The 13,723-nt window shown below is 41.3% G+C and overlaps 1 pseudogene; it reads left to right on the top strand.

Annotated features, from left to right (window-relative positions):
- The first annotated feature begins 811 nt into the window (after positions 1–811).
- On the top strand, positions 812–3,084 carry LOC129717621 (serine protease snake-like; annotated as a pseudogene).
- The last annotated feature ends 10,639 nt before the right edge of the window (positions 3,085–13,723 follow it).

Genomic DNA, 13,723 nt, shown 5'->3' with positions numbered 1-13,723 from the left:
GCGTCTTCGATAAAGGTAAATGCGACCCCCTCCCCGCAAAAAGGGGAGGACCATGCGAAGACAAATTGTTATTGTATCTTTAAGTATCTCTTAAACTCTTGATATTACATTAAACAGATTTCAAATAAGATATTCTAACGTCGAGATAAACTCATTTTAGTAAAAAAGCAAAGCAAAGCAAAGCCCTGGTGCTACATTCCGTATCGGAATTGTACCTTCTGTTTTACTATATACAGACTTTGCAGCCGACTGTTAAGTGTACAGGACAATTGCGGGACTAGCGCTACGATCCTACTGACACTAACAGCCGGACTCGAACATATGACGACTGGCTTGTTAGGCCAGCATCGTACCTCGAGACCAGTTGGGAGATAAACCTATTTTAGTACAATACTAACCAATTTTGGAATTGTAGGGTAATTGGAGCAAAATTGACGTGTTGTTGACATTTTACGTGGATCAGACACCTACCAATCGATTTCTGAGACTTTTCCACTAAATATAAGACATAATTTGACTACCACTTTTAAATATCAGCGCATTACCATTAACGCTTATACATACACTAAAGTGAAACGCTAGAACATGTGCCACGTAAAACCCGCGTAAATTCCGGAATCCGCGTAAAAAAACCGCGTAAATGCCGGAATCCGCGTAAAAAAACCGCGTAAATTCCGGAATCCGCGTATAAAAAGCCGCGTAAAAAGCGACCTTAGTGTACTCGATATTATTTCGCTTTGTGAAATATACTAAAACCATACCAAAACCGTTTTCGTAGAATCACCGTTTTGAGCTCAGTTTTTGTCCGATTCAAGATCTGTTTTTTTTAAGATGGTTAATAAAATGCTAATATGTGGACAAACTCTTAGAATTTTGATATTTGACTTTAAAACAAAATGGCGTAGACAAAACATCGAAAATTTCCGTATTCTCAAAAATTTAAAATGGCGTCAGAGGAAAAAAGAAATTTTGGTTGCACTGTGTTATCATTGAGGTTTGCAGGAAACCATACACAATAGAAACCGGAAAAAATTTGCTTTCAAAAAGGTTTTCCGTGATTTTTTTGTCAAAATTGTTGTGCGGTTCATAGCGAACTGTACAATGCACTTGTGGAGTACTCCTTGTTTGAAAGCCATTTAGAATTGTTTCGCTCCGATCAAAATCGCTATATTTGTTCTTTACCGAATAATTTTAGACCCGTATGCTTTTGTTTGACTCGAAGCGTGACACTTTCTGGAACAGGGCGTCCTAAAAAACCGGCTTTTTTCACATTTGTTCGTGATATAATTGCTATTACTGATGGAAACACTAAGCATTTCAGTAACATTTTTTCTAAATTTCAGATACTCCCATCAGCATTTAGGTTAGGTACCTCAAATTATAAACTACTCAGCTCTTTAGCTAAGTTATATTCAACAATTGAATTTATAATCTTTTCAAACACTTAATCCTTTTTCCAGTTTATAGCTTAACTGACGACTAATTCTTTTCGCACATTTATTCAATTCATTCTCGCAGAATATGATGCTTGCAAGCACAACGAAAAGCCAGGGATATGTCGTGGCATTTCGCACTGCCGAAATCAGCTAGTAAATCAGCGCATAACTATCTGCGGCTACAACTCCCAAGAAGCGATCGTGTGCTGACCAGGAGTTGACGATACTAACGATCATAGTGAACGGCGTATAATGTCCGCCCCAAATGCCCGTAAAGCGGTTCAAAGTGAGTCACTGATTTCCATTCATCAAATAATATTACGAATGCTTTCCCTTTTTTAGAATGCAACGAATACCGGAGATTATCCTTCAATCGGATAGCCATTAGTACATTGTCTCTAACACCGACGGTGGTAACGTTGGATGTGCCTAAATGTGAAAATATAATCAAGTTGATCGTCGGAGGCAATGTTACGAAACCAGGCGAGTTTCCGCACATGGCGGCCATCGGTTGGCGCTATGGTAACACCAGTGTGTTCGATTGTGGAGGATCACCGATCAGTGATCGCTACGTATTAACGGCTACTCATTGCTACATTAATAAAGGCGGCCAATTCCCTTCCTTTGTGCGTCTTGGTGACCAAAACTTAGTTCGTCAAGATGGCGGAGCTCATCGAAAGGATGTGGACATAGAATCATTCATTCGACATCCCAGCTTCAAGCGTTCACAAGGTTTGTACAACGATATCGCGCTAGTCAAGCTGGTAGAATCCGTGAAGTTCACAAAATTCATCCGTCCGGCATGCTTGTAAGATCGAGAACAAGTGCCAGTCCAGCAAGCCATCGCTACTGGGTTTGGTGTCACAAAATTTTGTAAGTTAATTACAAATTAGATATTTAACTAATTTCAATGACTGTTGCTCTCCAACAGCTGGCTTCACATCAGATGAGCTGCTGAAAGTATCTCTGAATTTATATGACAACCAGAAATGCAATGAGGAATATCAAAATATTCGAGAGCTTAAAAGTGGTATTATGCCGAGTCAGATGTGCGTTGGTAATGTAGAAGGCGGTAAGGACACTTGTCAGGGCGACTCCGGAGGGCCATTGCAGATCACTAAGCAGGAAAATCATTGTGTATTCTACATCATCGGCGTAACTTCGTTCGGACAGTATTGTGGGTCGGCTGTGCCCGCCATATAAACCAGGGTGGCATCCTTCCTGGACTGGATTGAACCAATCGTTTGGGATTAAACATTACGTGTAGTGTTTCTCAAAAAATGACTTTGTCGTACTTACGATTGCGGTTAAACTACTGAACCGATTTTTGCCATCTTTCTTTCTTCAAATGTTCGTTATCAAATTCCCCCGTCGTTGAACAATCGTATTTTGATACACGAAGCTAAACTTTTAATTGACAACAATTCTAGCTGAGATGAATGCTTCCGCAGGTTCAACTGAATTTGGACGAACTGTTTGAAGAGCAACTGAACATAGAAGTATTTACCTACGATTCCTTCGAATTCGTAAAATGTAAATTCTTGTCTGATCGCCATTTCATTATCATCATCATTCATTTACTCTTCTCAGCAGTTTCAAATATTGTTTTTCTAAGAATTTTAGAGTTGTTCACTAATTTAAAACAAAGTTTTGCGATGTAAAGATAATTGAAATAAAAATCTGCTTGTTTTTTGTTAATATGAGTTTCGAAACTATGTTCTTCGTAATCATATCACTGATTCCTTCATTGAAGTTTTCAAAACACTGTTAAATTTATCCAGTGTTGTATCTCGATCGTATACCACAAAATCTGGATCGTGATGAAGCATACAGAGTAAAAAATCTTTATGTCGAATCGAATGTAAAGAATTGCCTCCATCGCTTATAATAAAAAATTCCATAATATTCCACGCAAATTTAAATGTTATTACATATAATTTCCTAAAAAAACGTGGTTTACGTCAGAATCAACTGAAATATAAATGACATGATATTTTACGTGATGTGTAATATTCAGATTTTTTTGCTGTGTAGATACTCATAAATGCAAAAACATAATCATGCAACCTGAGACGCTAAGCAAAAAAAAAATGGTGAATCCTAATTTATGTATATATATTCAGTTATTTTTCAGTTTTATTTTTAAAAAGTACAGAGATATGACTTGCGTTTTTTCGCGGACATGATTGTCATTACTTACCCAAACTATGATTTTCAGAATTCTGTAGTTGAACAAGTAGGTTCGAAGACCACGAGTCACCCCTGGTTTGTATTAGTACGAATGAAATAAAAATACCGGTTTTTTACCGGTTTTACCGGTTTTTATTTAGACGAATGCCGAAATACCGGTTTTTCGAAAAGTCGGTAATACCGACCACCCTACAAAATACTTACCTGGCACACTACTAATCTAATGGAAGTGAGTTTTTCGATTCCAGTTGATCTGCTGGGTCACTATCTTAAACACCGCAAACCTCTGCAAAAAAACAGCGTTTCGGGGAAACGGCCATTACTACACAAATAATTGGTATTTCTTATGAACAAACGTGGTTTTGTGTTGTTGATTAACAGAACTTTCAGAAGGTTACTACTTTTATGCAATAAAAAGGTGCTACACGCTTGAAAAAAAATCCAAACTTTGCTCTTTTTTCTCGAGAAAAAAGATATAAAACCCCGAAACAGATACTTTGCCGAGTGGCACAGAAAATCATATTTTCCAAACCAAATAAACAGCTTTAAATATGGTCATTCAAATTGCATCCTGCGGGTGAGGTATGGAGTAAATCAAAATATTTTTTTTCTTATTTTCAAACATTCAGTAGTTTAAAAGTTGATTTGGGGCCATCCACATACCACGTGGACAGACTTTTAACGATTTTGACCCCCCCTCCCCCTGCGTGGACAACTGTCCATATAAATTCTAAAAAAATTGTATGGACCGTGGACATTACCCAACCCCCCCCCTTCCCCCCGTTTTTTAACGACTCCTTTTTTTATTGTAATTACTTCCGGTTGGAGTCTTTCTACACATGGTTCCAGAAATTCAACTAGTCTCTTTTTAACATTACCTCCGATACAGAACGGTTCACTTCAGGAGGAAACATGATCTAGCCAACGATACCTCTAACGCAATAGTTGAAAAGGTTGCTTATAAGACACGACCGCAGAGTTAATGTAGAATACGATAGCCTGTCCTAAGTCAATGTATTTCTTGCAATAGGTTTGGGAATACACTCAATGGGGTTAATCAATTTAATGGTCTCTCAGCAGAAGTTATGTGCAGCTATGCAGTTTCACTTGCTGCCGTATCTAGAACAATAATGAAATTGAATTGTTTTGAGGCTGTCTTTTGTATCAAGTTGCATTGAGATAGCTTAATTTGGTCAGTGGCTACGAAGAGGTTATAGACGAGGGCCAATGGTGCATTAACCGTGCGGGTAACCAGGTTTAATACGAACAATTTTCTGCAGTTTGCGATAGCGTAGATTATTTAACAAACTAATTGCTGCTAATAGGAGGACTTGAGCGAAAAATAATGTGATTCAGGCTCACTGGCTCAAACATTCTTCAAATAAATGTTGAAATACACTCAGAAAACTTTGAGGCTTAGCGGAAGTCAAAAGAGGTTAATAATGTTTGTCAATGCCATTCATTGACAACTGAATATTGTTTTTTCAACATGGCAAATTTACGATTTAGTTCTGGATGATTTACTGTGATATTTAAAATCAATATGAGGTGATTTATTTGCAACTATATATGACAATATTAATCGCTATACTGCTAGCCACACATGCTAGACATGCACACGCAAGTTCACACGCTATATAGCAAACCACACACGCTATATAGCAAGCTACACACGCTAGACATGCACACGCTATATAGCTAGCCACACACGCTGTAAAGCTAGCCGCACGCGTTATATAGCAAGCCACACACACACTATAGACATGCACAGACACGCTATAGACATGCATATAGCAAGCCATACACGCCATAGACATGCACACGCAAGCCACATACGCTATAGACATGCACGCGCTATATAGCTAGCCACACGCTATAGATATTCACACACGTTATATATGTGCACACACCCTATATATGCATAAACGCTGAATGAGGGTGGCTTCTCAAACCACTTGGCGGTGCGAGTCTCATTCAGTTTCTGGCTGTATTCACCCAACGATATGTGAATAGGATTACCGCTGGTGGGGTCCAACTCAGATCGAAGGGGAGCCGAACTGAAAAAGGTAAGAACTGCAGCTAACCACTACCACCACCGCTGTTGCCCGTTGCTGCTCCACGCCGCCTTCGCCCACTGCCATCGCTGCTACTGTCCGCCGCTGCTGTCCGCTGCTGGTAAACTGAGCTTGCTTGAGGAGAAGCAGTCTCTTATATAGCCCTACGAATGCATTCCCGGCTTACTATGTACTCCATTCTATCGTCCTTTTTAGGGAAAGGCAGCAAGCGACCAATCAAAAGTCGACATTTGCGTTTCGACAAGGTACAACAATTTTCAATCGACTCCGGCAGAAATGACGGGAATCGGTTGGAAACTGACTGAGTATAAATCGTTTGAAATGGGACAGTGACGCTCTCGATGTTTCCGGTTTTCGAAATTGGATCCCTGTATTGAAGTTGGACCCCTTTATATGTTGCCGTAAGACGTATTCTACGTCAAAAGTAATTTTCGTTAATAAACGAATTGGGTTTGATGGGATAGCCAGATATAGAACTGCAAATCGCTCTGCTTTCCAGGACGCGACAGGATTATCTACGATAAGCTACATCCACGCAACTTCGAAGTCGTAGCGTGGCAGGAATTTCGTTGGACAGAACAGAAAGTATGAAAAAGCAGGCACCGGGCGGCTACTATCTACCAGAATTTTGGCACCACCGGCCAGCTGGGAACCGGCTTCATAGTACTGGGCAAAATGCGCCAAGAGAGTTGTCATTGGGGACATGAATGCTAAAGTAGGACGGGTCTACAGACCGGTAATCGAGCCTGATAGCCTGCACGCTGTGTCTAATGATAACGGCCATCGGTGCGTAAACTTTGCGGCTTCCCGTGGTATGGTAGTCCGAAGTACCGATCCGAAGTAACCTGCCTGGAGATCACCCCACCAACAGACATAGAATCAAATCGACCACGTTTTAATCGACGACAGGTTCTTCTCCGACATTATCAACGTCCGCACTTATCGAAGTGCGAATATAGTTTCGGACCACTACCTAGTAGCTGTGTGCATGAGCTCAAAACTAACGACGGTGTATAACACCCGCCGAAGTCGAACGCCGCGACCAAATAATGAGCAACTGCGGGACACCGGGGTTGCACAGGAACATGCGCAGCGTTACCCACGGAAGAGCAGCTTGGCGCAGCTACTCTTGAAGATAGCTGAAAGAGCATCCGATCCGCCCTAGGTAGCACTGCTGTAGCGCTACTAGGGCTCCAAATCATAGAAATGACTGGTTTGACGGTGAATGCACACAGTTAGTCGATTTGGGAGGAAGAACGAATACCGAAGGAGTGGATGGGAGGTATTGTGAGTCTCATCTACAAAAGGGCGTCAAGCTAGAGTGCTGCAGTTACCGAGCAATCACTCTGCTGAACGCCGCCTACAAGGTACTCTCCCAAATACTCTGCCGTCGAGTATCATCATTTGCGAAGCAGTTCGTGGGACTCTACCAGGCAGGCTATGCAGAAATGTCGTGGATTCAAATCGGTATACGACACAATCGATCGTGACCAGCTATGGCAAATTATGTACAAATACGGATTTCCGGACAAACTAACGCTGTTGGTCAAAGCGACGATGGATCGAGTGATGTGTGTATTTCGAGGATTATGGGCACTCTCGAACCCCTTCGAAACCCGAAGAGGTTTAAGGCAAGGTGATGGTCTCTCGTGGCTACTGTTTAACATTGCCCTGGAAGGTGTCATTAGTAAAGCAGGGATTAACACAAGTGGCACGATATTCCAAAAGTCGGTTCAACTCTTTGCCTTCGCCGGCGATATCGACATTGTGGATCGGGTCTTTGTGATGACGGATACGTACATCGAACTAAAGGCCGAAGCCCAACGGATGGGACTGGTTATCAATGCATCGAAAACGAAGTACATGAAAGGAAGGGGTTTACGAGAAGACAGAGCTAACCTCCCACCTCGAATTCAAGTTGGTGGTAATAAAGTCGAGATGGTCAATGAGCTCGTGTACCTAAGCTCACTGGTAACTGCCGACAACGATACCAGCAAAGAAATTCATCGACGCATTATGGCAGCAAATCATGCATACTTTGGTCCCCGGAGGACGCTCCGATCGAGTGGAATTCGTAGCTGCACCAAGATGCAGATCAGACCGGTAGTTCTCTACGGGTATGAAATATGGACTCTGCTTGTGGAGGTCCACGCGCCCTTGCGGTCTTCGAGCGGAAAGTGTTGTGCACCATCTTCGGTGGACTTCAGATGGAGAACGGAACGTGGAAGGGCGAATGAGCCACGAACTGCAGGAGCTGCTTGGAGAGCCATCTATCGTCCACACCGCTAAGATTGGCAGGCTGCGGTGGGCTGAGCATGTCGTAAGGATGTCAGACGACAGCCCGGTAAAGATTCTTGAGAAATCAGAAAAAAGAATTATATGTTTCCATTAAACTCTACTAAATTTGATAAGTGAATATTGAAGATATTACTATTCCGTACAGATACGTATTTCAGTTGCTACATAGAACCATCATCAGTGCTTATGTGGACTGGTCCAGAAGATTGAATAGCCATGAAGGGGTTACCTACGTCCTTGTAGAGATGCGTGGATGATTGTTGTTTATAAATTTCTAAACTTATAGCTACGCCTAACTTTCATAAATTATAAAAGGAGCGGAGCAGGTGAATGTTATCCTTATTTAGTGGATGTTCCTCGTTAAAAATATGTTCAGCCACTTTTGATTTGAAAAGGTGTGGTGAATCATTTTTTGAGACTTCACTTGCTTTTGTGACTTCTGCGAAATGTTCTTTGAAACGTATCCCTAGATTACGTTTAGTTTTCCAATGTAAACCATATCACAGTGACTGCATACAATTTCATGAATTCCGGCTTTGTTCAGGTATCAATTAGGTCTTTGGTAGACCCCAATTTTGTTTTGAGATGGGTATTTCTACTAGTGTAGACAATATCCATCCGAAGTTTTCTAAATTCTGAACGAAGTGGGCGTGTCAAGGTATTTATATTTGTTTTGTCCCTAATCGTACTCATAAGGAGATGTTTAGTTAATAAATCAAATAAGGGGGCCTCTTATAATCAGGTGCTTTCAAATTACTGAATTTTTTAATAATTAAACTAATCTTATTAAAGTTAGTTTTAACTATTTATTTAATCAAGAGAAAATTACTCAAAAGCAACAGCATCTTCTCCATTTGTTTTGGCTGTGGAAACAATCGGTTCAAACAGCTACAGGACAACAAACTACAGTATGTAGTGTTTTCTTCAATTTTCACATATTAGTGCATTAAAATAATAAATATCATAATAACGATTTTCATTATTGTTTTTATATTTTTTCCTCAGAAGTAATAACAAGTCTCAATAGGTAGAACAGCATATTATATGCTTTCTTTTCAACAGCAGCCCACAATTTCATCTACTATGCAACTTTGAACTATTGGGCAAGTGACATGGGGTGATTTTAGACCCCTTTCCCCCTTCCCTCGTTCATATATATACTCTCGAAATTATATATGAACTGTCGACATTCGTTAACACAAACTGTTCAAGTGGAATGTGTATGACCCCTAAATTGCTCTTCATATTTATTACCATTTATTAACATTAATTAGCGTTAGGACGTTTTAGGTTGTTTAAGTTGATCGTAACAACAAAGTTTAACTGCAAATTTATCAAAGCAATTAAGTGATCAAATTCCAGGTAAAAATTGATGAAAAATTTCTATAACAATTTAAAAACGGCAGAAATGTTACTAATATTTAGAGACAGTTAATGAGTTTTGCTCAATACATGTCAGTACTCATTTTAAAAAGTTCTGATTTTCTTATTCAGAAAAAAATGATTAATTTCACCCCAGTTTGCTGTTCGTTTCATTTCACCTACGTGTTGCAATGAAACAGCTCAAAAACCACTTGGGTCCTCTCCTCAGTAGTATGGATTTGTGGTAAGATTAGAGTTAACAATACTCGAGGATTAAACATTTCGCTTCTAGTAAACCACAATATAATGTGGATTAACTGTTTTTTTTTTTGAGATACTTTTTTTTTTGTTGTGAAAAAAAGTATTGTTTATTGTTTCAAGAAAAAAATATTTACATATTATACAAATGCACATCTTATGTAAAACTCAAGCTCGCCAACATCGATCCTACCGTTAACTTCATTAACGTAGGTGATGTATATTATGAACAGTTTCAATATCTGTCTACATTGCTTATTCGGCAGCCGAACAGATAAGTCGAGATTTCTGTTTGCTCTGCAGTTTACCGTATTAAATTCCCGCTTTATTTTAGCGTTCGCGTCGCAGTGCAGTGTTGTGGTGGTGATACGCTGTGGGTGCTAACGAGTGCGCTACGATCAGCGTTTGTGTTAATTTTCCCCCTAGCAGCTGAGGAGTGCTGTAGTGGTGCTGCGCGTGGGCTGGTACGTGTCGTGCCGGTCCGAGTGTGGATATTCCGTCTCGCAGCAGTGAAGGTCAACTCGATTGGTGGTGGATCCCCACAGGGGAAAAAGCAAACGGTTTCGCTGCTTTGCTGTTGGAGCGACAGCGTAACCGGTGCTGGTTCACATCTACATATAAAAGATAAGTGTCAACCATTCTTTTCTCTGTTCCTTTCCTATATATATATACATACATATTTCGGTTTTGGATTCGCTTAGTCATTTTTTTTTTCTTACATATAGTCGCTTTCTTTACATTTAGGAATATAAGTATTCAACTGCATATATCTTATAACTCTTAACGACAGCTAGTTCACAGCCGCTCCATGGCGGCGGCTGGATTGTCTATCCCTCCGGACCTCTCATCCGGTTCAGGGGGTGAAGAGTCCGAAATGGATTTCTCTGACATCCCGAAAAACGATGTAGATGGCTTCTTTGACGTTATAAAAAAACGAAAAAGAGCGCGCAAAACTGTCTCGCCTGTGCCACCCACTAATGATGTAACAGTTCGGGTGAAGAAATATAAGGAAGACCAACTTGGACTTCGTTGGGTAGTTTTCTTCCGGCCCAGAAACAAACCCCTAAAGGTCGTTCAGATTTGTAAACTTCTGCGAAAAAGATATACCAGCTTGGTAGAGGTTTGTAAAGTTAAAGCCGATAAACTGAAGGCCACATTTTCTGATCTTCAACATGCAAATGCAGTTGTTGAAGATCAAAACTTTACGATCGAGTACCGGGTGTATATTCCGGCTCGAGCAACTGAGATCGAGGGCGTCATAACGGAACCCGATCTCACAGAGAAAGAAGTTATGGAAGGAGCGGGTCGTTTCAAAAACCCGAACCTCCCAGAAATTAAAGTCTTAGAGTGCCGGAGAATGTACTCTAAGGACAACATGGGCAGCTACTCTCCGAACGATTCGTTTCGAGTCACCTTCGAAGAGAAAGTGCTCCCAGATTTCTTCGAGCTGTACAAGCTCAGACTACCGGTACGACTTTTTATCCCAAAAGTCATGTCGTGTACAAATTGTCTGCAGCTAGGGCACACGAAAACCTACTGCAGCAATAAAACCAAATGCTGCAAGTGTGGGGAAATCATGGAGAGTAACCATGCTTGTAGTGAACAGGAAGCAAAATGCTCCCTATGTGGCGGTAGCCCACACAAAGTCGAGACGTGCGAAAAATATAAGCTACGGTTTGACGCACTGAAAAAATCGACAAAACAACGTAGTAAGCAGTCTTTCGCACAGATGCTAAAGACTGCCCTACAGCAGGAAGAAAATCGTTACTCCAGTTTGGAGAACGATGATGCGAATGATGACGAGGAGGATTATCAACCACTCCCGTCAACCGGAGCTGTGCGAAAACGGCCAAGTGCATCTTCTCCTAAACTCCCCAGAAAGGAGCAGAAGAAGACGCTAACTGATACTCCACAAGGTTCCGCTCCAAAGCAAAATGCTAAAGCGACTCCTCCTGGTTTCAGAGTTAACTACGATCAGGAGTTTCCTAAACCTCCAGGGAAACAATCTGCTACCACCCCTAAACTGTCAACGGAGTCTGAAATACCGTCTACTGATGGGCGTATTTCATTCAAAATGATCGTTGAATGGATATTCACCACTTTTGGTTTATCCGATGCTCTTAAAAGTATGATTTCGGCTTGGCTTCCAACAATTTGCATGTTGGGTAAGCAACTAAGCACCAAATGGCCCCTCCTCGCGTTCGTATCCTTCGATGTCTAAATCAGACAGCCGAAGTGACGAATCGACAACAAGGATCATACAATGGAACTGTAGAAGCTTGATCCCCAAATTAGATAAATTTAAACTCCTGCTTCACGATAGCAAATGCGATATTTTCGCGCTATCTGAAACATGGTTATCAACTGATACGACACTAGCCGATCAAGACTTCAATATCATCCGTTTAGACCGAGGAAACTCTTATGGCGGAGTGCTCCTTGGTATAAAAAAATGCTACCCATTCTTCCGAATTCCTCTCCCAGCAATTGATGGCATAGAAATTGTTGCTTGCCATATAACAGTTGCTGGTGAGAGCCTTACGGTCGCATCAGTCTACATTCCACCTAGAGCTATTATAAACCGGTTGCAGCTAACACAAATAACGGAACTGCTGCCGACTCCACGCCTTATCCTGGGAGATTTCAATTCTCACGGTATAGCGTGGGGAGCACCTGGAGATGATAACCGGGCTATTCTTATTGAAAGCTTACTAGACGAGTTCGATATGACCCTATTGAACATACCTGGGTTAGCTACAAGAATAGCAAGGCCTCCAGTACGAGAGAGCACTTTAGATTTATCTATGTGTTCCTCCTCAATAGCTTTGGATTGTAAATGGGAGATTATTCAAGATCCCCATGGTAGTGATCATTTGCCAATAAGTATTTCGATTATGAGCAGGCTCCAGTCTGTTACCACAGTCGAAGTAGAGTATGATCTCACCCGGAATATTGATTGGGAAAAATTCTCGAACATGATATCCCAGGAGCTCGAAACAACCGACGAGCTTTCTCCATCAGACGAATACAACTTCCTTGCGACATTAGTTTTAGATAGCGCGTTGCAATCTCAGACGAGGCCCGCCCCTGAGAACAAGTTGAAAATTCGCCCTAACAAACAATGGTGGGACAAAGAATGCACCGAGATGAAAAAAACTCTGAAAAAAGCATACCTAGCATTCAGGAAAGATCATTCCATTCAACTTTTTGATCAGTTTAGAGAGCTGGAACTGGAACAGGCTAAACTGCACAAACTGAAAAAAAAGATCATACTGGCAAAATTTCATAAGCACGTTACCCAGAGATGCTTCTATGAGCTATCTCTGGAATACGGCTCGAAAAATGCGCAATAGGTCCGACAGTAATGAGGCTAATGAATACTCTGAACGTTGGATCTATGATTTCGCGAAAAAGGTATGCCCAGACGCTGTCCCATCACAGCAAAAATTCAGCGATACAACGGCTATTGAAGAACCAGAATTTACCATGTTGGAGTTTTCAATTGCCCTCGCGTCTTGCAAGAATAAGGCTCCAGGACCGGACAGGATCAAATTTAATTTGATGAAAAACCTGCCGGACTCGGCCAAGCTACGATTTCTTAAACTGTTTAATAAGCTAATCAGGAACAATATGATTCCGGAAGCTTGGAGACAGGTTAAGATTATCGCAATCAAAAAGCCAGACAAACCTGCCGCAGATCACCGCTCGTACAGGCCGATTGCGATGCTCTCATGCATACGCAAATTGCTTGAAAAAATTATCCTGCGTAGACTTGACAACTGGGCAGAAACAACTAACCAACTATCAGAGACCCAGTTCGGCTTTCGTAGGGGCAAGGGCCCTAACGATTGCCTGGCATTGCTAGCCACAGAAGCGGAAATGGCTCTTGGCAGCAAACAACAAATGACCTCGGTTTTCCTGGATATCACAGGCGCATTTGACTCAGTTTCAATCGAAATTCTTTCCGAGAAACTGCATCAGAGAGGATTCTCCCCTATATTAACAAACTTTTTGATCAACCTGCTGTCTGAAAAGCATTTACTTTTCAACCACGGTTCTTCAACAATAACACGAACAAGCTACATGGGTCTCCCCCAAGGCTCT

Source organism: Wyeomyia smithii, chromosome 1 (assembly GCF_029784165.1).
Source record: "Wyeomyia smithii strain HCP4-BCI-WySm-NY-G18 chromosome 1, ASM2978416v1, whole genome shotgun sequence".
In the NCBI taxonomy this organism is placed as follows: Eukaryota; Metazoa; Arthropoda; class Insecta; order Diptera; family Culicidae; genus Wyeomyia; species Wyeomyia smithii.
The sequence above is the reverse complement of the archived record's forward strand: the minus strand, read 5'-3'. Positions and strand labels throughout refer to the sequence as shown.